Below are 26,661 nucleotides of genomic sequence, written 5' to 3'. Positions count from 1 at the left end.
AGCCACAAATGTGAGTGTCAACTCGTCACCCTCAAACCGCTCTGCGGAGGAGCGATCATGAGTGGTTTAATCTTTGTAAAGCAATCGCAGCACCAACAGCCCCAAAAGGTGAATCTCGCTCGCTGTGAACTGCGGTCGATAAAGTTCGTAAGCCGTTTAGCTAATGGACCATAAATCAGGAACATTCCTTCACATTAAGCATTCATTTAGTCGAGTCCAAACGCACGAATCGACCATTTAAACGTACATTCGTAACGAGCAAGATGGTATTCACAAGTAAAGACCTATAGAAAGAGCTCACCCTTTTCGCTACCTCTCGCTCTAAACATTATACCCTTATGTATCTCTCTCTCTCTTTCTTTCTCTTTCCCTCTGTCTGATTTCAATCGTAAAATCGAGATGGAAAGAATCGAAACCTTCCGGTAATGTTTATGATTTTATGCTCCCAACAACAGTGGACCGATTCACGGGTGTAATTCGTTCGACCGCGGGTCCCGTTCAATATAACCGCGAGGGTGTTGGCGGCTTGTTGAATGCTGTTAAAATTCCACCAAGATTACTTGGGGCCCAGACTAATTTCTTCATTAGGAGATCCTTTGAAACAAATCGACTGGGCAACGTCGGTCTGTCCAAGCTAGTTTCTTTTTTTCTTTCTTTCTCTCATCTTTGCCCTCTTCAGTTCGATCATCCCAAGCCTCAACCCCGCTGTCCTTCAACAAACCACAACGCGCCTGGCATCATCCCCGACATGGCCGACTTATGATATGAAAGGAAAGCATTATTTTTATTGCGATTTTCAGCGATAATATTTCTTCTTTTACGACGGCAGATGCTCTGATCTCGCACCACCATTCATGATCCTCCCCCCGGGGGGAAGTAGATTCACGCGCGTGTAGCCGATGTGTTCGACCGCGGGGCTACAACATAAACACCGCAGCATCGATCGTACGGTTCCGCTATGTACGGCAAAGGCACGGCACAGCACTGTGTGCGAGTGTGGGGTGTGCAGTCCTTGAAGGGAGTTTAATTAAATTTTTACTACACTCCACGCACAAATGGCGATGGTTCTTTGTGGGACGAGTTTTCCGAAGCGCGATATCTTCGACTCTCCATCGAGCGCTGGCCTAGAAAGGGAAGAAAAAATGTAAGATTACGAGTTTCTTTCTCTCTTTTTTTAAGAACATCGACCTCATCTTTGCTACTTGCAATGAAGTACAGCGAAACCTTCAATTGGCGTTGTTTGTATGTTTTTCTTTTTTGCCAACACCTTTGAGCGAGTTTTGATGTTAGAAGTGGCTCCAATGAAAGCTCCAACGGATGTTAAGAAAATTGCATTAAAGTGTATTTTTATTCTACACTTTTAATTTCCCTTCTTAGGCAACATTGTAAACAGCTAGTACAGTTCGTTAGATTACTAATTCTTCATCTTACTCCGTTTTAAAAGGTTAACTTTCTCCTGGATTGGATAAGGATCAACATTTTTTAAACAAAACACAAAACCATTCTTATCGATGACTTCCACCGTGTTTCATGCCTCACTTCTACTATTGATTAATAGCTCCATCGACCATAACCGTCTGACGATACCATAATCGTAACCCTAACGCCTCGTTGCCAAAGAAAAAAAAGGTCAAGTTGCGCGCTGGTCAAGTGATTACTAGCGCTCTCTCGGCAGTTCTTGCATCCACAGCACGTCCATACCGTGCTGTAAAACATAGTGAAGAAAAATATGCTCATAATTTATCAAAATTTATATGATGATTGAAATGACGGTCGAGAAATGACCGGGATCGACCTTATCTTGCAGAAATAAGGTTCAAAACTAATCCATCCCTTCGTAAAAAACAGGGAGAAAAACAAGGTTACCGGAATGATCCGGAAGATTGTTGTTCCTATACTTTTTCTGCCTTCAGTTTCACTTCTGTTTGATGGGTTCAAAATTGTATTACAGCACGCCCTGATGGCTTCGTGTACTAGTTGTGCTCCCGACAGTAAACATCAAACGCAATGCGATTGTATTACAACGTTTCTACTTTCTCTGTCTCGTTTTAGGTGAGTTCGTGTTCGCGAAACGGCAGGTGGCGGCACAAATCTACTGGATGAATTAAATTTCCTCCTAACACGGGCCCACGATCAAACCAGATTGTGTGTGTGGATTAAATTTCAAACAGCCTGGCGCAGGTATCTACTTCCGAGCACAATCGGGCCAATCCTCCTTCCCTGCAACCACTAGGTTTGGTAGTACAAAAGAGCTACGATAGTTTTCTACATTATAATTTAATTCGTTCTACGAGCAGACGAGCGCACCTTTGCGTCTACGCCCTTTCCGAAAGGCTTAAACCACCGGGGCTGAAGATGGATTTAATGACAATCGTCCCGAGCGGGATACTGTGCTCTGCCAGCCGCTTCATGGCCCTACCCCGGGCCAACAGCTGACGGTGGAAGATTAATTGGAGCGTAAAGAGCATAAACACCAACCAACCTTCCACTTTTCAAATATCCCTCCGAGCGCTCCGAGCGAGTTCGTTCCGGGGTGCTTCCTTCGCATCATGTCTCCCGGGGGGCTTTGCTGTTCGGATTGAGCAATAAATTTTCGACCAGTAAGGTTGGAAAAATGATGACATCACAATGGTGATTGTCACCGGTTGTAGAATCGGGCGTAGCGAGTACTTAAAGGCGAGTTCCACACTTCCTTAACGACCAGCTCACTCCAAGAGAGAGAGAGAGAGAGGGAGGTGCTCCCAAGATACGGAACGCCGTCCGACATGACCATAAAGAAACTGTTGATGGCTTCGCGGTCTAGTTTAAAATGCAATCAATATTGTTCATCTTCTTCCCTTTTCCACTCGTGAATCATCTGTACGAGCGTTAAGGGGTAGGCAGCGTTGAGTAATTTTCATCCCAGCACGTGATGGGAGTGTAATTTCTAGTTTACGAGCTATTTTACAACAGCAATGTAAAATTCCCGCTCGTGACATTTGATTTAAAAAGTATTACATTATGCTATCGCATTATGTCAGACAAATACACACACACTCGAACACAGATACACATTGTAGCGGAAATCGCTTTGGCCCGCGTTTATTGGTGTCCAGTGACCTCATCAGAATGGTTTGAACTCAGCCGAACGTCCCAAAGGTTCACTGCGCACAGCAACTGCTCGTCAGACACGGCCCGAAACGTCCCACACGGGAGGACGTTAATAAGGCAAGCATCTGGATTTCATAACTGCCGCGGTTTTCCATTCACCACGCAATCTTCTAGTTGCAAAAGTATCCAATTTTAGATTGGTGGGATCAGTAAAACCAGCAGCAAAAAAAACACACTGACGCTCCAACCCGAAGGGATCGAAAGATTCGGGCTGACCTACATATGTCGGAAAACATGTGGATCAACTGCATTTTCTGGGCGGAAGCAGACGTTTTAAGCTGTCGGATGCGGTTGTCTTACATTTGGATTGATCTTCCTTCGGGAGTTGCAGATAAAAGTTGGCAAAGGAGGTCATTCATTTGGGTTTGGTTTAAGTAATACAACCTGTTGATAGAAAACTTTGTGTGTGTAAACTCACACTGCTGTTTAAATGTAGTGTTAAGTATATTCCAAACAAAAAGAAACGACATCCAAGCAAGGTTTTAATTTAGATTGCATCGGAAATACTATTTACGTGTTACTGCATTCAGGGTTTTTTTTACTACAGCTGTGATCGCATTACAACCCGTGAAACCGATGCTCTTCACCAACGAAGAATTGGGAGTAGAAGCGTACTAATGCATAGGAACACGCCTTTATTCCTGCGAGTGAAAACAAATCACACGCACACATCGCTCACGTCTCCGATATTCGATCGTACCGGTGTGATGGAAAATGAGCGTCGATTAAATTTAGAACATCAACCGAAATGTTCCGCACCCGGCACAAAACCGAGGACGGTCCGGATTCGGGCGTGGGCAAACTGGCTTGACACAAAGCGTACACGCAAAACACGAGAGCGCCACAACAACACAACCGACTGGGAGGTTTGTTAGACGCGCAACGTTTGCCAGTGCATTGATTTATTTTCGAATGCAAAGATTAATGCGCCCGAGCGACGGTTGCTGGGCCGCCGCATTGGCCACGGTTGCTTTCGATGTCGTCTTCACATCGCAGCGTTGCCATTACCCGATGGTGCTACATTCCGGGTGGCATTTGGGTGTGAGTTGTCGGGTGCATCTGCCACGGATTGCTGATTGCTGCCGGGGCGCCGTCACTGGTGAGCGTTGCTAAACGAAAGCTGCTGCTGCTGATGCTGCTACTGCTTGCAACTGGGTATGAAGTGAACGATATTTTTAGACTGCAGTTGCGATCGCAATGCATCTCGCCGCCCGGCACATTGCACAGAGCATGTTAGGGGTTTGTGCGTGCGCGAAGTGCAATGTACGCTTAAGGAGTTGTCGCTTCTTTGTGCGGAAAATTGATTCAACTGGACTCACGAGCTAAATGGGACGGGAAAACGATGCTGAGATGCGGTGGCAGTTGGCAGTAGGCACAGCAACTCGGCTAGCTTTAGTAAGGAAGTGCACGCAGTTGCAGCTCGCTGCAAGTGATTATACTTTCGCAACAGTTAATTTAATTAATCTAAATGGAGTGACGACACTTAGGCAGGAGTCGAACGTGTTGCATCGCTACTTGGACGAGTGTTGACCTTTTGAAGACAAGCTATATCTGCGTAGACTGTGGCACGTCTGATGAGAATGTGTGACATCAATCTAATGAAGTTTCACTGTTAAGTTTAAAAGTACAAAAGATTATTGCACGGCAACCGCCTGTCCGTTCATCTTTCAAGTATCTTCAACAAAACTTTATTTGACGAATCCTGAATGTAACACTCCTTTCGCAAACAGTTTGCGGACGTGTCCGGGTTTGCTTAAAATCTAGCACAACACTTGATAACTTCCACGTGCTAGCTGCCTATCCGTCTCACCCGGTCGTGGCGTGTAAATGAAATTATCTTTCCAATGAACCTTCTCAAGCATCCTTCAGCACGAAGAGCCTACCGGAGCAGCGAAGTCCTTGGCACGCTATACGCCCCAGAGAGCAGTACGAGCCTCGGGAATAACAACATCAATGTTTGTGCTCTCGCTCGAACGTATCCACATGTGAGACGTGTCCTGTGCATTAGCGATGATGGGTTTTTATGAGCCGTAGAATTGATTGAATGTGTGGCGCCTGTTGTCTTAGCGAAGCCACACTCATCCGTCTCAACGTTACTGTTCGATGACTCACAGCTGGAAATAACTGACACCGACTGTCCCTGGCGCCCCAGAAACAGTGGCCCACTTTCGAGCAGGAGAGTCGGACCGATAAGCAATAGGCGACAGACAGGATGCCTCAAGTTACTCTCTAGCTAGTCAAACTTTATCACTGCGGCAGCATTTTGCCCCTTTTTCTAGGAAGGAACTATTGCGCTCTGCTATGCAACGAAGTCATCATCAGGGATCCAAACAACAGTGGTTCGCTTTGGAATTTCCTATTCTCCAATATTCCCCTAGCCAAAGGGAATGCCACATCAATGTAATTGAATCCGCTTTCGGTGATGTATGAGATCATCAGAAATAGAGCCATCGTCAGAAAGGGAACCTTACCGACCGATGAGATGACGCGCGCGCGCCCGCTCCCGAAACAAACGACAAATGGAGCCACATAAATCATTCCACACTCGTCGCCGGCCGAGCCAGGGGCGCTCTCGCGATCGTAGGGCGTTGCACATGAAATTTTAATTAGGGCAACAATATTTATGGTAGTTCTGCTCGCACCAAACACGATGCATCCCGCGCGATGCGATGCCTTAAATGAATGCAATTGATAGTGGCATTTCGGTTTCGGTCACCCGCATGTATGCACCGCTGGCCACAAAATTAACTCGCAGCTCGGCCCAACAACTCGGGGCGCTTTTGCTGCTAGTCCCACAAAGGCTGCCTGGCTGTTCGGTCTGATAAAGCTATTAAAATCGTGGAAAGTTAACGTTGCACGACCTGGCTTTTGGTGATGATTAACGCCCGCCTTCTCGAGGCCCACCAGGCCACGGGTTGACCTTTTTGGGAAGGATGGCATGGAATGTCTTTTGGGGTGGCGTGTTAATTTGGGAAAATGTTGCGCTACTGTTCGCGCACTGATGAGCTCTCACACTTGGATGCTAATTTACCCACAACAACTAGACTGTCGTTTAAAGCGGCTCACAAGCCCTGAAGAAGGCAATGATTTAAAACGGGGCCCACCGTCTCCGTGTGTGTGGTCTGGTAAGGTTTGCACATCGATGAGACGCGAGCAACAATACTAGAGCAAATCATTTCCCTTCATTGAACAATCACAATCTAACGGCATGAAAATCTTGAATCGCAGAAGATTCTAACTCACACACACACACACACGCGCGCTCGCGTCTTACCGAACGCAATGAAATTCTTGCGCCTTGACGAACACACGTAGCTATTTTTACATAAATTACACTCGTTCGCCTAACTTCCTCAGGCGACGGCATTATCATCGACCTTCAAACCGGCACCAACCGGTGGCCACGGCACGAGATGATTTCGGCTAATCTGTGCTAGCCCGTTCAGGGCACGCACCGCCATCGGATGAACGGATGCGTCAAAAATATAGTTCATACAGTTGTCTGGTTTGTTGTTTTTTTTTTGCGCTTCGTATTTGTCGTATTCTTACTTCTTGCCTTCCAAACTGTCTCTCGTAAACAATGGTAAATCCAAGCAACCTCCGGTGACTTCCGAAGTGTAAACCCCTTCAAACCACGGGTACCTCCCAACATTGGGGTCTTGATTTCTAAACCAGAGTTTGTTCAACGAACAGACAACGTTATCACCCGACCGTTAGTGTGCGCGTTGAAGCGTTCATCGTGTTGGAAGTTTGTACAGTTTTTAAGCAGCATTCTAAAACCTGCTGCCGAAACTAATTGCTTTTTTGCGTGTGGTATTGCCCTATACGTTGGCATTTTATGGCGGTTCTTCAGTTTATGTCTCTGTTTTAAAACTCCTTTCAATTAGTCCGCGCTGCTTGATTGTTTCTTTTTCTCAATTAATTTAATCAGTTAATTGTGTGGACTTTCCTTCACCGCGGATTCAACTTTATTATATGAAAGTAGACTGCATTCCAAGCTATTTTGCACTGGCTTTCATATCATTCGTCAAGGCATATTTTAGACAAAGTGAAGTTTTTTTTTACTTTGTCAAACCTTTTTACCGGGAAACTTCACTATTTGCTCAGGACTCGCTAGAACGCCGGGTAATCAAATTTATACCCTTCAAATGCCAATATTTCTTTTATTTTTCAATCTACCATAATCCACACGAAGAAACAAGACCCGAACTGATCAAATTTGTGTTCATCTTCAGCACATTTTCCAATAATCAAAGACCGTCCCCATGTGGACACACACACATACGCCCTACTGTGCTGTGTAGGTGGCTGTGGAGAGAATGCCTAACATATAAACGTCGGAATGTAGCCCTAAAACATACTCCCAGACGCTGTCATTCGCCCTTGGGCAGGGCGCTTTTTTATTACATCGATGAAGCAGATCGCTTCGCTTTGCAGTCCGATTGCGTCCACTTGTTTCACACCAAGTGCCAAGTGCGAGGGAACGCACCCGAAACCGGAGGGACATTTGGGAACCCAAAACCCTTTTTTATTAGCTTCAAATAACCATCCTTCTGCAGTATCCCTTGCGCCCTCCACAAAAAAGGACATTTCTACCATGGTTCGTACATACACAGGGATAGAGAGAGAGAGAGATACCCAGAGAAAGATAGAGAGAAATCAAAGGTTTGAAATGTTTGGCTTGATAAATGAAACCCAATCGGGGCACACTTTTTGCTACGTCCCACACGAGACAGTCGAAGAATTTCAATCCTGGACAGAGTGCCGCTGGTCAGGGAAAGGGATTGGAAATACCATGCTCCCCCCGTTTTTCGATGAGACCTCCTGTAATATGTGCTGTGCAAAAACGCAAACGAGTGTTTGCCGAGTTGTGATGAAAACACGCAGCACAAATACCATCCAACCTTGGTCCGTGAACTTCTCCTGGTGAGGCCTTTTCAGTGGGTTTGTTCGTTCGTACCAGGAACTCGGAACTCAGGCTCCCTGGGCTACGTTTTATTTTTCATTACGCAAACATCTCACGGGATAGCTTGCCCGAGAACCCTGCACAAGCGAAAGGCCTGCAAGTACGGCCGTTCCATCTCCCAGTGCCTTTTGCAGCACAATCGCTTCCCGTGTTAATCAGCAAAGATTAATCTAGCAGATTAACCTGACAAATAGGATTAAGCAAAGCCTGACTCACTGTTGTACTGTTACTGTACCCGCCGAAGGCTCATTTCTCGAGCACAGCAGCGAGAAATAGATGAACGTGTCAGCTGTTGCGATACCGTATTTTGTTAGCAACGCGCTGATGTGTTTTCCTACCCTTGCTAGGACTACCTACCGGTGTAAAGTTTTTTATAACGCACCTATCTGGCCATATATCATCTCTCGTGCACGTCACGTTTCAATTGTGTAGTTACGGAAAACCATTCCACATCTCTATCCTTCGCACGCAGATACATGGTGGATGGGTCAAAAATTATTACCCCTGCATTATACAGAAAACTATCATCCACGTTTTATGGGTGCATTTAATGCATTTCTGATCGATTGGTCCCACCGGACAGCTCGCACAGAACCATAGACGACTAACCTAACCACCATTTATGAGATTGGCTCATGAAATACCACCCAGCGTTTTGTTGATAAGAAAGATGGCGTAAAGCGTTTTGTTTTTCACTTCGTTTGGTTATGTTTATTACCCCCAACATGCGTCAGGGGGAAATTGTTTATGTGTTTATGTTCATAATTCAATTCATTTCGAATAGTTTTTTTTTTTGGGCTCAAATTCTCCCGGGTGGGACGTGCAGAGATTATGCATTCGATCAGATAAAACCATGGATTTGAGGTGGTGCCTGAAATGGCATACGTGTTAGTGGTGGTGATTGGTGAATATTAAACACTCTCCATGTGCTAACGTGCATCATAAATAATTCCACCTACTTAGCTCAGTGTAGGTAAAAATACAAAACCACTGAAAAGTAAACCATCATCACGATAATGCAGAAGCAGATTCCAAGGGCCGCATCACGTCCCCGGCGTTAGTGCATAGACATTTTGTAATGATCACTTTAAGTGGCGTCCAAATTGATTCGTTCGACGTGTCATGCGCATTCGAAATTTCGGTTGCCTATCGTCATGATTCCAATCGAAGCGTAAAAAGCTGATAATTCCGATGTAATGCTAATTGAATGTTAATTAACTTTTTATCTCCAGAATTGTGCTATGATATCTCTATTTTAATGGCTAATCAAATTGCGCTTCAAACTGCTTTGTTTGTGTGTGTATGTTCCCAATAATTTAATGCAATTTACTTGTGGTTGTGTCGAATAGATTTACGCACAAATAAAAGAGTTCATTTACATTAGCAGCATTACCCCGGAGACTCGAAGACTGTTCCTACATTAATTCATAATGCTACTTTGTTGTGCAGCACGATCCAACGGGCCTAACCCTGAAGCAAACATGAAATCACATTCCATAGGGCACGATTTCGATGTTCCACCTTGAAACGGGGCAAAACAAACATTACAAAACTCGCCCTGTATGTGTGTGTGTGTGTCGGTCTGTGTGCTTGGGCCGTGCAGTCGCGGTCTTCTCTCCAGCAGCACAAAGAGCACGTCCAGCAGGCACACCAACACAGCGATTGAGAATGAGCCGTACCATCGAATGAGGTCCATCCTTCATGCTTCTGGCAGCAGCCCTCTAACAGCCATCCAATCCGTTCGATGCCGTTCGAGAGCATAAATTTCGTTCTTTTCGGTCTGCACCCCTACAGCCGCCCCCGTTTGCCCACCGACGCCGGCAGCCTTATCGGAGTGTACAGGCACCAGTTGACAACCGTGTCCGTGTCACTTGCCCCTTCTCCCTCGCTTGCCGTTATACCAGAGACAATCGAATGTACACATGAAATAATTAATCCTCCCTTTTTCCGATGCCGACACCAGTAATTCATATTGCGCTCTCGAGCCGCATATCTTCGGGGCACGATCTCCGCGTTACCGTGAACTCTTCGGGGGCCGTTTTTCATTTTCGAGTGGCTCTCTCGTGAAACATGGCCAATGTTTCGATCGGCCACAGTGTAAGCTCTGTTTTGTGTTGTATTTCCTTTTTTTTTGGTTTTAAGGTCTGCGATCTTGTTTTATCCACATCATATTTTCCTCACCCGCGTGCTCTGGCGTCTGGTTGGGCAGGGTACATTTGGACTATGAAATCGAACAAGCGGACAGTGCAGATAAAGACTATCCAATCAACCGTGCAAAGCTTGATGATGTATTTGTTCAGTTTTATCTAGTGAAGGGTTGCATGAAGCACGAAATGTCCTGCTACATTGGTATGTGGAAAAGAATGAATAATAGTAATTGGTCTGAGTGAAAGCGGAGCGCAAAGAGCGTTATAAAGTGTGTTGAATCATTGCGGCGATACCTTTCTGGTACAGCGATGGTAGATGATAATGTTGTAAAATTTAATTTCCAAAAAAATGATGGTTTTCGTTCAAATATCTATTTGATATTACACTATTTTGCTAGTCTGTAGTCATTCTACTACTTTTATTTTGAATAGATGATTTTCGTGCTTAAATAAACTGTTGGAACAGTAGGCAAAACTACATACTTTAATATTTTGTTACATTTTTGTTTTCGGTAAAGCTTTCTAGCTATATTGCCTGCAAAGATAACACTTTTTAAAGACTCTCACAAATTTATATCGACATTATGATCACTTTATTCCTCTTTGATTAATCAAGAGCAATGTATTTCGTTATCTATTCCTGTTTTGAGTGGATAGTGGATGAAAAAAGCCGCACCGAATTTGTTTGTTCATAGCTTTGAATAGCTACCTTGTTTGGTTTATTTTCTTGTTTATTTATTTTTTATTTTATTTCCCACTCCGAATCGTGCGTACATTAAAGAATAAATTTAATGATACTATTTACAACCAAAGGTCTTCCCCGATCTTTTCCATATAGTCACCTACGCATATTCATAAATTTTAAATTTTATGACGCTAGAACATCTTTCAATCGTCTTTCTACGTTTTACAACCGGTCACTAGAAAGCCGTGGAGACCCATATACGCCTACAACTTTGACGACTAATTTCACCTTCGGTCAACGAAGTCAACCCCTTTCGAAGAAATGAATCACAAACCGGCTTTCCGACAAAACTGGACGTTTTTCCAGACACTGACACATGATTGCGACAGAAGAGGGGAAAAAACTCCTTCGATCAGCAGGGAAAGAAAGAAAACAAACCAGAATGAGTCCGTCGAGGCGATCGATTGCGCTTGCCAGACATCCCGCAATGAGTAAGCATCGAGATATGGGCCCGTCTCCCGTCCGAACGGTCTGCATGCGGCAACGGCTGCGTACATGTGGATAGGTGCGTGTCGGCGATACTCTATCGCCCCACGAAATGCATTACAGATGCAAGAGACGACGAAGCCGTTGAGAGATGCTCCGAGCTGCATCGCTTCGTAGGAAATGCGTTTGCGTTCGACATCAATCATTCTTTATTATTATCCACCCAGACGGCCGCAGACATTCCGCCCCGGTGTGGCATATATCCAGCTCATGCATGCGGCCCATCTAGTGGCTGAAAGAAGAATATTATGCCAGACAAAGGATCGTTCATGCGAAGGAAATAAGAAGTGTACAAATGCCTTTCTCAGGCGTTGCGGTTTGGTAAAGGTTTTGCTCTGTTTGCTTCCCTAGTGACAGTGCATGGTCGGGAGAGTCGAACAGTATCATCGTGTCCGGCGTCTTCGTGGGCGTCAAAATGGAACCAAAGCCGAAGATGACCACCCGTTATGATGATCAGCGTTGGGATTGATGGGTAACAGGTAACCTCAAACCCTGAACCTGAAACCCCGGACGGTAGACAGTGGCCAAGGGTTCACAAAGCTCTATTTACACGAGAATCGTAATTATATGCTAAACGTAAAGCCTCGACTCAAGGGGAAGTAAAACGAAACTCTTGCAAAAGAGACATAGAGAAGATAGCTGGCACGAAGAGGATCTTCAACCGTGGTCAGTGATATTACGCACGTCAGCGTTCAATTCGTGAGGTGCGGCAGGCCTGAGGTGGAATTCGCGCCTCAAACTCTAGGTAGCGGTAGGCGTTTCCATCCAAATGTTGCTGTTGGCAGCTAAACCTGAACTTTGAATGTGCAAGTGGAGGCCAGATCGTGACGATCGCGGTTGAAGCGCCTAATGAAGCAATGAAGTGTTTATTATTCATAATTCCCAAACGAGATCCGGATGATAGTTTACGGAAACGATGAAGCAAAGGTTAAGGGACTCTCATGTAATGCTTAACCATTGGTGAGATCGTCTACAGCCCATTGAGCATTGTGTGAAGGCTTAACTTGATCCCATATCAGCGGTGTGGTTGCTGAAAATCGTATTATATAACAATAACTTTTACTAGAGATTATACATTATTTATCAGCTGTTTTGTGGAGCTTTCCGTAAGACGCCACTGATCTGCGTGATAGGAGGTCTCTTGGATGACCAGAAATTCCCAACCCCGTCGGATATCCGTTCCACCGGGTGGTCCAGCAGGCGCCCTACAACACAACGCATAGCATTACATGTGTTCCGGGTGTGGCCATAAATCATTCTCGTTAAATTACGGTAATCTGTTATTATGTAGACCCGACCCACCCAAGTTTTCACTAGGGTGGTGCAGCATCTACGAACAATAGACGGTGGGCTAATTTTGAGGTCGGCTCGGTTTGGTTACGTTCCCTTGTCTGCCCTACTGTAGCGATTCGATGATCCTCAATCAACGTTTGATTTCAGTGCAGGTGCAGCACGTCGTAGGGAGTCTCTAGTTCATTACTACCCTAATATCCGTCACCTTACCATACAGTTTTGGAATAAATTTCATGTAACATCTCCTTCCTCTAGCAAACATGTTTATTGTGTCTGGTGTAATAGATCGGCTTTAGTGGTTGATATTCCCTGGTAGATCAATCATGTGGCTCAAAACCAGGCTGAAATTACAATCGTCACGCAACATGTAAGCTTGCCGGAGGCAAGCTCATTCGCACAATTTCATCGCTTCGACTATGTCAACGGTGCGGATTAATCTATGCCTGTTCCGGGATTCATGATACCACTGGTGACAGCGTTTTGTTCTATTATGCTTCGCGTGCTGCCATGCAAGATTAATACGTGCTCACGCTCTCGCCTCAATTGGTTTGTTGTGACTCGTCACCATCAGCATAATGTGTCAACATGAAGCATGATGATGGTGTCCCGCGAGTGCCGGCACGCAGCACAGCGGCGAACATCGTCCTTTGGGTGCGGTGTTTCTTTTCGGTATTTGCATACCCACAATGGATCGCTGGAACGTGCCGTACCATACGGATGATTGAAATTAATTGTACATATTGTACCGATGCACATTCTTCTGTAGACTTCGTAGAAGTCCGCAGCAAACAACCCGATTGCCCATCGGACCATACGACCATAAAATATGATGAACTTTTATCAAACATTCAAATCATTCCCTCCGTATTGTTTGCTCTTTTTTTAAAGAAACTACTCGCTTCTTTCTACCATAAATAAATCAAAACAATCTCTTAAGGTATATTTCATCACACTTACAGCGTTCCTCTTTTTTTAATGCACTCACAAACGGTGGTATCAGCTGGTACGCACTGAATAAACATAATCTTATCAAAACTTTCCATCACAAAATATTAAATTTCGCCCTGGCACTGTTCGCACCAGCAGAAGAATAGCACTTTGCCAAGTATTTACCTCTTTCAAGCGCTCGGAGACGATCGTTTCCATCCAATTTTTCCGCACATCCCGCTTCCACCACAGACCGCGTTGGAATAACTTTCCACTTTGCCACTCGCGGCAAAGCGGACGTGCCGTTTGTGGAAAACTTTAAACTCAATTCATAAACTTACTCCTTTCACCGCCTGCAAACAACTAGAAGCCACTCTCTTCCTTACTGGTGGCCGCTTGATCTAATCACACTTTATGATGGATTCTCGGTGGCCCCGCCGTATCGTCACAGACCCCGTTTCATTCGCCAGAAAGAAAACAAAGCAAAGCAAAGCCCGCTTTTGGATGTAAATCACGCAAAAAAGGGACAATATGGCTGGAAAATACGTTTGCTTGCTAGCAGAACTTGGACCGGTGTAGCGTTGATTGCTCGCAGTTGTGGGCAGCATGTTACGCTTTTCCCACCATTCCCTCTGTCCAATGTGCGACCATTAAAACAATCATTCTTCTACCAAAACAAAATCTATCGCCTACCGCTCGGACACGCATTTGCGTGTGCTTAAGTGGCATAATAACAGTTTTACAAATTAAACGATTTATACCACTCATCATGTACTATTACTACTGCACGCGTTCGTCTATCCGTTTGGCGTTCCACACAGTGCAGCGTTCCACGAACACGAGTGGATTTGTGAAGTGGGCACTCTATTACTCAATTACGAGCTGTGGGAAAATCAATACAGAAGCACACTCCAAGCTCTAGGCTTTGTAGAATCTAAGCGGCAGTTTTACCATTATAAACAGCAGCTAATGAGATGTACAGCACGTTGAAAGATTGTAACAATTACACAATCTATGAGTATCTATTTATTAAGGTAAGCGCATAATGTCTCGGTTGCTTCCACATTTTCGAATTACGTACCAAGACTCGACGTAATTCCGTAATAAATTACGACTTCCTAGAATGTGACAATCTCGCTGATCGTGCCTTTGCTCTATTGTCTTGCCACGGCACCGTTGACATTCTCAAACGCCAGCTCCACCCACCTTCCATTGCACACTACCGACACTAAGGGATTCAACAAATAACGCTCCAAAACGATTCAAATGCAGCGCTTCCGATTACCTTACGCTTGCCGAAAACTTCAACGACACGAACCGCCGGCACTTATGGGTGCTTACTTGTCAGCCACCGCGCACTCCCAGAAAACGCTGGGAAGACACTGCCACATATCCAGTGTCAAATCGGATGCACCGGGAGCGGCCCCCATCGGATGACGAGCAGAACATACGGGCAGCGGCTACCTTTTAGCGCTCATGTCACGCTCTGTCGCCGAGCCCGGTAGCTTTGAATTTGCATTCGCTGCATAATGATGTAGTGGCGGGCAGATTCTTGGCGCTGTTCAACCGTCAGCGAGGCCTAAACTATCGTCACAGAACTTTACCCAAGTTGTTCTTTTGGTTTTGTTTTGATGGTTTATGCCGTGCCGTTGGTGAAGATGGCATCAATGACAGCCTGTCGTAACAGTTCACCCCGGGCTCTGGCGCTAGATACGAGCTGCCCGAAGGACATACACGCTCTCGATGGCGTCAAGCACGCGTCAAGGCTCGGCGGATGAGTCATCGCAGTGTGGAGGAGGTGGAGTGAAAAGCGAGCATTTACGTGAACAACCGCGTGTGTGTGTGTGGAAGCAAACGAATCAACATAAACAATCTCTGTGGGCGCCCGTTGCTCTCTGTGGCGTGCAAGCCGCCGCCGAGACTTCCAACCCACAATAACACCTCGTAGCCGGGGATAACGATGTAACATTTACACCGACCGGCAAGAAATTGCAGCTGACGACGATCGGGACGACGGTGTATGCTGACGATCATCGCCATAAGCCTAGGCTGCTGCTGGTCCTCAGCTGCTTCCGTTTCGGGAATGCAAATGTGCTCTCTTTGTGTCCGCAAACACAAATAGCTGCTCATATTTCACGATGCGCGCCGTACGCATATCCTCTCACTTCGAGCTTCGAGTCATAAAAATCCCAACCGTTGTTAGAAACCTGGGCAGGGGAATTGGGTACAGCAACGAGGAAAAAAAGGGGTGCATTGGGGCAAGGTGGGCGGTGTTGTTTACGAATATTAACAAAACCAACTAAACCAACCCCCAACCGACCTATCAGCCAAGTCGATCGGCTGCTGCTGCTGCTGCTGCTGCAGTTGCATCTTGCATTTGTTTGAGGGTTTTTTTATGTTTGTCGCTCTCTCTCCTCGCCAAGCTGTGCTCACATATATTTATGTGGGTTCGGTGCATGCAGCAGCACCTTCTGTCAATATGGGCTCGTGCCGGATCCGTATGGTGATGGGCATGATATAAGTGAACAAAAAAAAAACACACACACACATAAGCAAAACAAAGATTTCCATCATAAAAGAAAACATTAGACAATCTCGGTGAATGAGGGACGCCACCTCGCCATCGGCAGCCAAGAGGGAGTTGTTTTTTTCAGTATTGTTTTCTCAAGAAATATGACCGCGCAACAAAGAAAGGCTTTCCCTCGAGCGTACATAGACCCCAAACTCTATGAAATCGCAACCAGCGTGAGAAGCGTGAAGGTTTTTTTCTGAATCTTCAAGAATCGACGAAAGAATTCAATTAAACATTTAAATTCTCTTGCACATCATCATAGTCCCACCAAACACCACGATAATGAGAAATGCACATGCATTTAAATGACGCTCATTTAATCACGCCCCGCTAGGCCGAGCGGCGATTTATAATGACATGGATGTCAACATACTCATTTTTCTTGGAATGTACTTTTTTCTTGCATTCTTCTTGTTTGCTCTCAATTTGGCATCTCGTTTGTCGATATGCTTCCACGAAATTCCATCACACTCAGCACCATGATTAACTGCACGATGCAGATGGGGCGGGAAGCAAAGAAACACATTAAAAATCCTTTTCAGACCATTTATCTTCACGATTAATAATTTCCCTAATGGGGAGGAATGGAAGCAGGGAGCACAAATGGTACTCGCAATGGGGTGAGTTGGTGAGATGAAATGTGTCGCAAGCAAATTACACTCCCGGATTGTTAGACGCTTCCGAAAGCCATTTCCATGCCAAATGCAAGACGCACGTGCTATTCAGCAGTTTTACTTTTAGATTTGCAGCGAGTGAAGGAAAGGTTGTTGGACACGTTACTAGCAAATCTGCCTGCGAAGAAATGGACGCCTGCCATTTGACGGAGTGAGTGGGGAGAAAGCATCTCGCTTCATGCTTCAAATAAGCATACAAACAAATAGACAAACAAACCAATCGATCCGTGAGAGCGCGCTAAACGAGGGACGACTGTCTGGTGGCAATAAAACTAGAAGAAAGCTCCATAAATCTTCTCCATTGTGTGCACCTCCAACAACTGGCACATATTTTACCCGCCATGCGCCCCAGGACACGCTGCCAAGCTCTGCTGCCCGACAAGACACGGCCTTACTCCCGCGCGTGTAAGATGGCAACAGTCACTCACCAAGCAGCCGGCGCTTGAATCTTGCATGAATGGAATTTGTTCACGCGATGTCTTACCGTAAAGACGCTGCTGCTATCGGCAAGACATTGTCAAGCGGAAGTTGTTGATGATGATTTTTTTCTTTTTTGCTTTCATTTCGTTTTGTACCGTTGAAAGAGAGCACAAAAATTGTTTCCACACGTTCGTCCAGTGTCCTAACGCGCGGAGCACAGTACCGGAAAAGCAATGCAAAGGCAGGGAGTGGAAGTTCCATCCAGCATTATCCTTCCGATAGCTTACGAAACGGACACAATGCACAGCCGTGATCTAAAGACAATACGTCAAAGATTTCAATCTTCCCGCGCGATCATCATCATTCAGCCAGACCCAATGTTCAATTGATTGATCGGGCGTGGATGAAAGAAATTTGCGAAGGCAGAGTCGAACCAAATGATTGTTTGTTTTGTATGTGCGTGTGTGTGTGTTTTTTTTTTGTGTTCCACAACTGCCCAGCGGAAGGGCGAAATCGATTCCAAAGCATAATCCGGCACCGGGGATGAACCGGGGGTAGCTTATCGCGTTTCGGTTGTCGGTAATTTTAGCACCGTTGGTGACAGATTGAACGTCGCACAGACCCCTCCCACCACCCTACCAACGCATCTGACCAGGGAGGGCTTTGCAACTGAAGTTGCCTGGCAGATTGAAATGTTGATTGTGTCGAAAGGGACCACACAAATGTATATGTATGGAGGCGTTATGGTGAATGTTGTTTGGAATTCGACGCATCGATTCGATTTTAGGGAAATCGGGGGATGTGTTTGTTAGAAGTGATTCATTGTTCTTTACACGCATTGTACGCTGTAGTTTTATATTCCATTCAATATTTTATGGTGATGAAAAATGTAACTGCGCATTTATTTTATTCATCGATAACACGTTGTATTGTTGATCCACTGCTGAAGAAATGCTTTTGTATTGAGTGAAATATTTGCTTGAGAACAATTTTGTTTGTTTTTTTTTGCATTTTTATAAATTGTTAAGTTATATTAAGGAAATTTAATAGAATTGTTTAAAATTATTCTAATATTAAAAAAAATGAATCTAGAAATGTATTGTTTCTGTGGAAGCATCTCTGTATTGGAATCTTGGCTGTTCATCGAAATATTCAATTTTGCTTTATAGTAAACTATACTAATTCAATACCGGTCTCGTGGTACTTTCGTCAGACTGTATGACTTAACTACATGCCCCGAATGGGTTCAAGTCCCGAATGGACCGTTCTCATATTCGTAGGACTAACTATCCTGCTATGGTAATAAAAAGTCACTGAAAGCCGAGCCCACTAGTGGTTATAGGAAGGCCTTGACCGGCAACGGTTGTTGAGCCCAAAGAAGAAAATACGAAGAATTTCATCGATTATGGATCAGGTAACCCTTTAACAGCCATGAGTAGATCGTTCAATGAGGTTTACACACTGTACGACTTTAACATATCGGAACAATCTTTCAAAGGCAGACTGCTCAGCAGGCGACTTCAAACATAATATAATCCTGTATATTCCAGTTTCTGCTCTTCGCGATGTATCATTGATATATAAGGACCAAGATTCACCATGATATTTATGTCAAGTGGATAAATGAATAAATAAAATAAATAAAATACATCTCGAAAGCCTTGTAGAGCGCGAAAACGTCATTTTATTTTTGAAGATTATTTATTTGATTTGGTGAGGAAATAATTTAAATAAATTTAAAGAGCATAATTTTAATTTTTTAAAAGAACATCGCACAAACGTTCCAAACGCTCCACTTGTCTGAGCATAAAACTCAGCATAAAATTGGAATTTATCATTAGTTCATTAGTTCATTACATTTCACAATGTACAATGTAAATATCATCAGTATTTTGTGACACATAACCTTCACGAGCGATATTTCTCTGTACTGTAACTCTGTAAGTTTTGTTACTATATTTACGTCAAATTTTTGTGAAAAATAATTCTTACCAATCTGATGGAATAAGTTGCTTCGGAATAAGTTGCTAATCGGATCATGGAGTAAAACAAAAACCAGTCGCACAGAATTTGACTTGTTTTTTTTCTACACAACCCTTGCGAAACGTTTCCCCGGCCAAGGGGAGGTTTTCGCTTAGACCTCCTGCCGTGATTTGACTTTGAACGTAGATTGTTTGCGTGCGTTGAACACACATCTGCAAACTTTCCCATGCCAATTGCACGCGTCTCGGCGTGGCGATTCTTTGCGCTACCAACGCTTTCTTTGCTCTAGTTTTTTTTTTTTTTTTTTTTGGTAATATCTTCCACAAACCTTTTACGCTTTTCATTCGTTTACGTTCGTTCCCTCGAATTCCCGGTGCCAGTTACGCTTGGTGTTTCTGTTTCAACTCAACCCATGATCTCTACCGTGCAATAAAACCAACCATTTCGACTGACTCTTGATTTATTTGTCCTTTGCTGAAATCCAATTGAAGGCGAGTGGCTTCCTAGCGACGTCCGATTTAACCAGCCGCACTCTGAACCGGTTCAATGCAGGAAGCGGTGGCTTCCACTAGTGCCCCAGGTTCTGTCTGCGTTAGCCTAATGGCATTTTGCGCGGCCCAAGTGACGCACACTTAACAGGATGTGTCACCGATGCGGGTTCGTTGAAACAAATGGTGGTTTTGGTAGAGATTTTGCTAAAAATATCCACCCACTTCTCGGCTCCAGCGTGCCGACGACGGTTTCGTAAAGTTTGTGGTTATTGGATTCATCCGAGCCTGGTGCCAAACCCTTTTAGCGACCGGAAGTGGAAGTGAAAGACAACACCGACCCATCGTCATCGATGCTTTTTTAGCACCGGGGGTTGAACGGCGTAGACGATCCGGTACGGGGTGTGATTCGAAACCATCATCCGGTTGTTAGAGGCTTTTTTAGCTGCTCCAGTTTGAATAGACAGATTGCTTCTTTAGATTTGTAGGTATATTATAGTAATGCATTTCGTGTTAGTGGCTTTAACATCTTTTTTCAATACAATCGAATGTGTAATCTCTTACTAAATTATTCATTTCTGTTCTCTCCTTTTAGATTATTTATATTTTTCTTATATTGACGTTTAAATGTTTTTTTTTTTAATTTCAAATGGAATAAAGTTTCAATTACATCTTCGTTAAAATGGTGGTGCAGAATAATGTGGTATTTGTATCACATTTATAATATTCTAATTTTCTTAATTTAGCTCTAAAATGCATCTTGTTTTAATTGGACCTGAGAATAAAGATAGCTCGTACGATGCCTTTAATCAACGTCGATAAAGAAAATTGTTCCTACAATGAAAAAACAACGCAAGGACAATTAAAACCGAAATTCTTTCGGACATTCTTTCACGCATTTGTGGTTTGCGTTGGAATTCCAAAATAAATCAAATGATAAATATTTCCCACGCGATACGTTTTACTTGTTTCTCCTTTCGCGCTTTATGTTATCCCGAAACGGGCATAACGCTCCCACCAGTAAATGGCGTGCAAAAACTCGCCTCAAATCATAATTAATTTAAGAAAGTACGCACTGCAAACTCTACACCACCACCGCAGCTTGATTGTGAAGCTGCTGTGACAAAGAGGAAAATGCAAACAGCAAACGCAGGAGACACCGCACAATGCTTACAGCCGCAACCAGCTGGATGCTAACAATTTAGGCCCACTCTTGCCCGGGCTGCTCAATTGAATGGAATGCAAGCATCAATTTTCCATACAGCAACTCACCCCCAGCATCGCCTCGGATGGGTGTTACTGCGTGCAGTTGTTCATTTGAAATGTGGCGTAAAAAAAACCTCCAAAGCGCAAAGCCAACTGTAAACTCCTCTTTGAGCGCTTGGTAGATGTGTTGGATGAAGCGAAACAAACTAACGAAAGCGGCTCGCTCGTTGCGGCTCAGTTGAGCGCTTCCTCTGATCCTGCCCCGTGCGACAAACGATCACGATCAACTCTGCGTGTGAAAAACACGTGAATGCAAACCGCAGGCAGAGCACTTTTGCGTTTACAAAGTATACCACAAAGTATGATACCAAGAGAGCAGCAACGCTCACTCGATGGATTATGCTCCATGGGGACTTAGTCAACGGGCACAAAACATAACCAACGCTCAGGGAAAACGCACACACAGAACAGTGTGTAGTGCATCTTGCAAATAAAAACTTTCCACTGGCAAGAACAAACCATCTGCCCCCGGGACCGCACCGAACCAGAACCCGACAACGTATCGTAACAACACATGTCGTAAGCGGAGCGCACATAAATGCTGCGCTTCTGGTTCGGGAAATTGGAGGGGGGGGGCAGCCAGTGCCTGGGATATTTTTATGGATGTATCAACATCACTCCGGATCATCATTATCATCGTTCCGAAACAAACGGCAGTTGTGGGAGCAGAAGCATTCGGGTGGAGCAGAACCGAACATTGGGCATAGCTGCAACTGGGATGCTGGGAGTGCAGTTTGGGGTAGCAGCAGCCGCAGCATGCCACATTTATCATTTGGTTCAGCTTGTTCACACCACACACTTTAGAGGGATATTTTCCCTCCGCCGGTATCAATCAGCGGTGAGGAAAAGTGCGAGGAAAAACAACCATTTGCTTTAAAGCTACAATTGTACCTAGAACTCGGAACATAACTTGTGCGCCGTGGTCTGCTGCACTCAACCATGCACTCTGTCCATGGCGTGTCAATGCTACAAGCATGCTTTTTCAGCAACAAGTTTTAATCATCGAACCCACTTAACTTATTAATGAGGGCGTGTGTATGTTGTTTGGCCGCAGTGCCAGACGCGGCATAGGGCTGTTCGTTTCGTTCGTTCATTCGTTCGTTCCAGAAGTTCGAGCACTTCTGCGATGACAAATTTGTGTTGATATGGGTTTTGTCTTGACAGCGCTACCACTATAAGCATCATTCAATTGAACCAAGCCGATGAGTAAGTGGCAAGCCTTCAAAGAATCACTCTCATATGCGCAAGCGTTTTTAATTAGAAAGCAAAATATTTCCATTCCCAGAATCGGATCGGAAAACATTGTAACCCCAAGCGACTGTCTGTGCTTATTTCTGTCGAAGCTTATCGCGCCTCGAAGAACTCCATTGGCCACATCGCTTTTAATGGCTCACTGACACGATCGTAAATTGCACTCACCATCATCAACGCGGCAATCCGGCAATCGGAAAAGAACTTATTGATGATCCTAGATGGGTCTTTCACAACAGTGAAGCACTGGCCAGATCCCTTGGTCCACTTTGCCGTTACGGTGTGCCGCCGTACACTCTCGTGAATCAGTTGGCCCCAAACGATTGCTTGCCATCAATTATCATCTATCAATTTACGAGCTCATCAATATGCGGTTCATCAGCGTTCGTCGACGTCTTTGGGAGGGGGAAGGAGGAGCCGGAACTACCACGTCTGCCGGATCTACCTTTACCGCCTAAGGGTGCTTCTTACCCTAAGAGAGTATCTCGCCAACTCAGACGCACTCTTGGCCATATTCGCACGCATTTCACAGGACGGCACACTTTTCGCACTTTCATTCATCTTCCGCCGTTGATTATCGACGCTCGTGACTCGCGTTATTATGCGGAGTGTAGAGCAATCGAGCTGGGCAGAACAAAATACACCGATACAGGGTGTACCCGGTGGACGGTGGTGCCAGACCGGTCGATTCGCGGCCGGGGTCGCATATCGCGCAGTGCAAGAGCAAATCAATTAAAGTGTCCTCAGCTTGCTTGCGCTCTCTCTCCCTGCATCACTGATGATGCTAACGAGCAGCAGCACCACCATCTTGCGTACATCGATTGAAGGACGAAGGACGATGCTGTCTAGCGTGGCGACCGCCGCTCTTCAGTCTTGGCCATTCTGATCTTAATGACCATAAATTAAACAACACACTGTACAGTGGAATCTGTGCTACGATCGAACCGCGCCTGTAATGATGCGGAAGGACCAGTCAATTGCAGTTTAAACGTCGTCGTTATTATTGCAATGACGATGCACGGGTGGTGCGTTTTAATGCGAAAATTGCTACGATGGTCATAGTATTATTAAGATGTGCTTCTTGCAATTAAAGTTATTGCAAATGCAATTAAACACCCCGATCAAATTATACTAAATAAATGGATGTTTAGTGATCAATTTTATGTCGGAACTAGTGTTGGGCATTGTGCGCGAGTGCGCACTGTGCGCACAGCACACCTCATTGTGCGCACTGCACAGCACACTTTGTACTGTGCGAGCACACTTCGCACAGTGCGCGCACTTCGCACTTTTCGCACTGTGCGAGCACAATCCGCACTTTTCGCACACTTCGAACAGTGCGGGCACTTTTCGCACACGCCGCACAGTGCGCGCACTTTTCGCACAGTATGAGCACACTTCATACTGTGCGAGCACACTCCGCACAGTGCGCGCACTTTACACACAGTGCATGAACAGTCCGGACTTTTCGCACACTTCGCACAGTGCGAGCACATTCCACACTTTTCGCACACTTCGCACAGTGCAAGCATGTTTCGCAAATTTCGTGCAGTGCTTCACTTTGTACTGTGCGAGCACACTTCGTACCATGTTACAGGAAGTCAGGTGGTATGGTACTGAGCATATTTTGACAAACCGCCTTTAAGCATCAGCATCAGTTAGCATTAGCGACTCCGATCCGTTGGTGCGACGAGTTCAAGTCGGGGCGAATCAAAGATCCATAAATCGCTTGCACACATTCATACCACACACATGCCCATCGCCCCCCCCCCTCCCCTTTTGCCCTGTCCCATGTCTTCTCTTCAGTTAATCACAAAATTTGACTAGGGCTCCGAGTGAAAATTGTAATTTTTGCATCAAAACATGCGCTGCTATCGCAAGCCTGCGACGCGAATAACAGTTTTCCCGTGAAACCAGCTGTCTGTTTTATTGCACAATCGCAAAGCGGTGGCTCCGAGTACAAGCACAGACACGTTTCATCTCAGCCAAATTCAAGAGAAACCTCAACCCACTGGAGCGTCGTTTACCTACGACCTTCACAGTTCATAGTTGTTTTCAAGAAACGCGTGCTTGATGTCAGCCGATTTTTCCTGATAATTTCTTCGGCTATGGACCGCTGTGTTGATATTGTGTTTCGGGGCCTTTAAATTTTTGTCTGGGTGTGTTGTATCCTTGTGTTTGTGTAACGGGTTCGAATCGATCGGGATTCGAAGAGGTCAGGTGTCCGCCAAGTTCATCCACTGTTAGACGAACCCGATGGCTGAGTAAATGAACTCTAAGAGAAAAAGCTGACATTGGTCGTGTGGTCGTGGTCTTTGTGTACGTACCACCATGGTACGAAGTGTGCTCGCACAGTGCAAAGTGAAGCAAGTGAAGCTTGCACTGTGCGAAGTGTGCGAAAAGTGCGGAGTGTGCTCGCACTGTGCGAAGTGTGCGAAAAGTCCGGACTGTGCTCGCACTGTGCGGAATGTGCGAAAAGTGCGCGCACCGTGCGAAGTGTGCTCGCACTGTGCGAAATGTGCGGAGTGCGCGCACAGTGCGGAGTGCGCGCACAGTGCGGAGTGCGGGCACAGTGCAGAGTGCGCGCACAGTGCGGGGTGCGCGCACAGTGCGTAGAGCGCGCACAGTGCGAAATGTGCACCGCACACTGAGATGTGCGTGCGTGTGCGCACAGCACACCTAATTGTGCTCTTTTTCCCAACACTAGTCGGAACCGTAGTTATGACATGAAAATCTAAAAACTTATAATTAACTATCGTGATTGTTCTAATCATCTTGGCACATTCGGGCATTTCATACTCTTCATTCACTCTGCAGTCCTACCATTTTCGTACGTACAGAATTAAGCTGTTCGTAATAATCAAGTGCGCTGTTCACTGATTTCGATTTACTAGAATCAGACAAAGCATACTGACTTATGCCACATCGTTGAGTTTGCACTACCACCCAATGTGTTCCATCAAAGAACGGCTGTGTCTCTAGTGGATGCAACAAGAAACCAGTGACCCATTCGGTGGCTTTGCCCCATGTGTTTACAGTGTTTCAATTTGATTATTTTCTTTCGTTTGTCATGGTCGGTTGTTCCCATTTAGAGCGTTTTCGTTTTTGCGCTGCCAACTCTCTTACGTTTTGAGCATCCTTCAATATTCTCCCCACATTAACGCCTCTGCACTACACTGCGACGACCAGCCCGGTGTGACAAACTGGGGCATAAATAAAGGAAGTAAAATAATTAATGGTATTTCCCATGGCCCCATTCTCTCGGCGGTGGGGCTCCAGCATACAGCAACTTTGCTCAGTTTATTTGTCCTGTATCATTCTGCCCGCCGCAAACCGGCTGAGCGAACACTCACTTACTTAATTTGCAAATGCATTCCATGCAGGGACCACCGTTTGTGTTTGCTGGCAATTTGCTAATGGCTTTTAATTATTAAAAACCCATCTCGCAACCTACATACAAACGAGGCTGAGCGGTTGGACTGGTGTAAACTGTTACAAAAAATAAAAATAAAGTTTTCCAATTCAAGCATTTCTATTAAACACACATTTATGCTTCATTTATTGCACCACACCAGCAAAATCTTCGTTCTGCTGAGGGATCACATCTATTAAATCAATAATTTTATAGAATTCCTTTGACTTCAAACGCAAATCTGCATCTCTTACTGACAATTACTGGTAGTGACTTCCCGTTTTGATGTGCTGTTTCAACAACTTGTCAATTAAGATTAGCAAATAAAAAGTGTAAATCGATCCCGCTGCGTAATCTTACACCGTATCAATTGTTTTGCGAATGCCGGGGGCGAAAGGTGAGCGACAACAATCGCCATCCGAAGAGAAGTGAAAACAAAAAAAACGAAACGATTGGAAGTTGTTGTAAATGGAATTGATGGACATGTTCGCGTCACTTAGCGCCACGGTCAACGCACAGAGGTGTCATTTCGCGGCTGCAGACAAATGGTTGACAGGCGCTGGTGATAAATGTGATAAAAATAGAGGGAGCATGTATCTGTAGACATTGGAGTCGGAGAGGTGTTTCCATTCATTCAGCTCTCTTCAATTCTCCTCCTGTATTTGACCGTGGCGTGGCGCAAGAGTTTAGTTTGTCTATTTAATTTGAAAGCAGGGCGTAAATAGATATTCGTCAACTACGTACCTTCAACGCGATAACACACACACACACACACGTGCGCACAAAGTACGGGAACGTGTTGGGAGTGATTATTCAATGTGGGCTGTGTCATAATCGCGGAAGTATTAAGCGGTGGTGAACTATGTTCGATGCTCACATTG

The 26,661-nt window shown here is 45.1% G+C and overlaps 1 protein-coding gene across 8 annotated transcripts in view; it reads left to right on the top strand.

Annotated features, from left to right (window-relative positions):
* Window positions 1-26,661, top strand: part of LOC120951009 (uncharacterized) — a 104,493-nt gene that overhangs the window by 46,620 nt on the left and 31,212 nt on the right. The gene's annotated exons all lie outside the window — the stretch shown is intronic.

The sequence above is a fragment of the Anopheles coluzzii genome, chromosome 2, assembly GCF_943734685.1.
Source record: "Anopheles coluzzii chromosome 2, AcolN3, whole genome shotgun sequence".
NCBI lineage: Eukaryota > Metazoa > Arthropoda > Insecta > Diptera > Culicidae > Anopheles > Anopheles coluzzii.
Note: the sequence above shows the minus strand (reverse complement) of the source record. Positions and strands in the feature narration are given on the sequence as shown.